The sequence below is a fragment of the Meriones unguiculatus genome, chromosome 17 (assembly GCF_030254825.1).
Source record: "Meriones unguiculatus strain TT.TT164.6M chromosome 17, Bangor_MerUng_6.1, whole genome shotgun sequence".
Taxonomy (NCBI): Eukaryota; Metazoa; Chordata; class Mammalia; order Rodentia; family Muridae; genus Meriones; species Meriones unguiculatus.
Window position 1 is genome coordinate 4597436 of NC_083364.1, and position 3529 is coordinate 4600964.

Sequence of the window (3529 nt, forward strand, 5' to 3'; positions counted from 1 at the left end):
GCTTTGTCTATGAAGGGCAAGGTTCTATACTATGTTAGATGTTTTATAACTATGACAAAAGTCTTGGCAGAACAATTTAAAAGAAGGGAAGATTGCTTTCTGATTAGCTTGAAAGGTTTTAGTCCATAGTCTATGGCTCTTTGGATTCTGAACCCATAGTGAAGGGGGAAAATCACTGTGGCAGAGACTTTTACCTTATGTCAGGCAGAGAGATATGGGAAAAGGAGGGAAAGTTAGAGGAAGAGGAGAAAGGAGGGAGGGAGAGATAGATTGGCTGCTATTTTATAGATCAGGTGCCATGTAGATATTCTATCTTCTCAGCCTTGCTCTCTTTCAGCTGCTGTCACAAGAACTGACAGGCTACGTGCTGAACCACCTCCTGTACCCCCTCCCCCACCTGCAACCTGGAGCAACTGAAACCCTGCCTTTGCTGGTATAAATGTAGAATCATCCTTTGGAAATAGCGTGGCAGTTTCTAAAACATTAGAAACACTGTCCGGCACAATCCCACGTCTAAATGTATATCCAAGGAAAACATTCTGAAAAAAAAAAACTTGCACAGGGCCATTAACAGCAGCATTAATCAAAGCAGATATATATACTGAAATGTTCATCAATATTCAATGGATGAATAAAATATACTGTAGTCATGCAACAGAATATGACTTAGCTATTAACAAGGGCAAAAAGCTGATACAGGAGAACCTTGAAATATTATGCTGGGGAAATAGGACAAATCGGGTTGAAAAGACCATGATTCCTCTTATGACCTCATGTGTGTGAAGTGCCCAAGATAAACAAATTTATATAGAAAGTGGGTTCATGGTATGTACAACTGTAAGGTAAGTTGGAAGAAATAGCGAATGAAGAAAAAGTAAAGCTCTTGAGAGATGGCTCAGTCAGTGAAGTGCGTTTTTGGAAAGCATCCATGTAAAAACTGGTTACAGTAGTCTTCTCATATAGCTTGAGTTCTGCGGGTTGGTAGAGAAGTGCTGACCTTAGGAGATTGCTGACAAACAGCCTAGCTGATTTGGTAATCGCCAGGCTCCACAAGAGACGCCATTTCTAATATAAGGTAGAAGTGACCATTAAGGCTGGTGACCCAGGTTTGACCCCTGAAACCCAAAGGGTAGAAAGAGAGAGCAGGTTCCCATAACTTGCTCCATGCCTTCCATATGGGCACACACACACATGCACACAAAGTTGAAAAAAAATCTTAAAAGTAGTCATGCCTTTAGTTATAAAACTTGGGAGGTAGAAGTGGATCTCTGTGAGTCTGAGGCCAGCATGATCTACACAGAGAGTTCCAGGATAGCCAGAGGTACATATTAGAGAGATTCTGTCTCAAAAATAAACAAAACGGCAGATTGAGATAGAAATCCAATTTTGACCCCTGGTCTACACACACACACACACACACACACACACACACACACACACAATGAACGTACACATCCAGCAAAAGAGATGGGAAACAACTGCTAATGATATGATTCTCTTTCTTTTCTAAAAACCCATTTTATCTATATAGGTACATGTCAGTGCCTGAGGATGGCAGCAGAGAGCCTCATGGGCAGTTGTGGCCATCCGACAGTGGGAACCCAGCTTGGGTACCCTGTAAAAGCAGTGAGTGCTCTTAACCACTGGGCTATCTCTCCATCTCAATTTTCTTTCCAAGTGATGAACGTATACTTCCAAACATACTTCCAAACATATTAAAATCATTGAAATGTGTGCTGTGATGAATAAACTACATGGAATACAAAGTGTGTCCTAACAAACATCTTAAATTTTAGCAAGCACTTAAATAAGAACCAACAAAAGAGAAAGGAAAAGGAAGTTCTATACATTTACTGGGCATCTCTGAAGTGATGTTTCACACCTGATGACTAATCTGTGCTGACTAATCAGTTGTTTGAAAAAATAGAATTTCCTAAGGAAGGCCTTCTTCATGGCATTCTTCAGCTCCTTGTTCCTGAGACTGAAGATGATGGGGCTGAGGAAAGGGGTGAGGACCATGTAAGTGGTGGCCATTAGAGTATCACTTTCCTGAAAGGAGCGGCCCTTGGGCTTGAGGTAGATGACAGAAGCAAAGTCACCACGGTGAAGTGGGATGCACAGGTGAAGGCCTTGTGTCACCCCTCAGCTGATGGCATCTTCAAGATGGCAGCCACTGTGAAGACATATGAGAGGAGGGTGAGGAGAAAGCAGCCTAGTAGGGCTGTGATATACACCATCCCCACACCTAGAGCCACAGCTGGCACTTTACTTCCACAGGCCAACTTCAACATCGGGGGCACCTGACCTAAGAAATGCTGGATCTGATTGGGTCCACAGAAAGGGAGGTTGAAAATGGAGGTTGTCACTACTAGGCCAACAGCCCAGCCTCCAGCCCAGGACCCAGCCACTAAGCAGGCGCAGCCTTGGGGCACATTGTAGCGCAGTGGGTGACAGATCACTACACAGCAGTCATAGCCCATGATGCGGAGCAACAAGGAGTGGGTGGCACCAAACACGAAGGAAAAAAACATCTGGTTGGCACAGGCCAGGAAGGCAATGGAGCAGTGGGGTGGAGAGCAGGTCAGCCAGCATGCATGGGATGAAGGACAAGGTGTAGAGGATCTCAGAGCACACAGAAGGTTATGCTCACTTCAGATGGTGGCCATGATGAGCAGATTGCCCACCAGTGTGAAGAGGTACATGAGCAGCATCACCACAAAGCAGACAGGCATGAGCTGCTTTGGGAAATTGGAGAAGCCAATGAAGATAAATTCAGACACTGAGGTGTAGTTTGGTCCTATCATCTTGGTTGCACCTGATAGAGGAGAGTCGAATTAAACCAGATGTTCAGAAGCATGTCATCTCTGAATACTGTCTGGGGAAGTTTCCTGGAGAAAGTAATATACCTGTTGAAGTGGTCAGTCAAAAGGATGGGTTGCTGCTTGTACATGTCTAATCGATCAGCACTCAGGAGGGAAAGGCAGTAAACTCATACGTTCGAGGGTAGTGGAGGCTACATTACAAGACCCTGTAAAATAAAACAAATAATGTGTTGAAGTTTATATAACATCACACATCTTAAGTAATCAGTGCAGATCCTGGCTCACAGTTGGAATTTAATAAACAATTAATATGAATGATTATTATTTTACACCACTGTTGGTATTACTGTTATCAGTTCCACATGCCTCCACACCCTACATGCCTTTACTCATACCACGCTCTCTATTCTCATGTTCAAACATTCAAAGCCTGCAAGCATTAAGGGCTAGCTCCTTCTGACTGGCAGCTTCACTGGGAAGCCATCTCTTCACTGAGATATAGAAGAAGAAGGATGCAGGCTCTGCTTAGTCTCACTGACCACTAGCTGTGCGACACAGGGAAATCAGCAATAATCCAAGTACAGCAGGGGTTGTGGGGTGTGTGACTGAGTGATGATCCCTAAGTGCTGAGCTGTGCTGTACTGCTCTCATTGACAGCAGCCCCATGGAGAGGCATCTTCTGACATAAAAGCCTCCGCCTTCTTGTC

At 44.1% G+C, this 3529-nt stretch overlaps 1 pseudogene; it reads right to left on the reverse strand.

Moving 5' to 3' along the window:
* Nucleotides 1-1842: 1842 nt before the first annotated feature.
* Nucleotides 1843-2806, reverse strand: LOC110558114 (olfactory receptor 10H2-like; annotated as a pseudogene).
* Between the last annotated feature and the right edge of the window lie 723 nt (nt 2807-3529).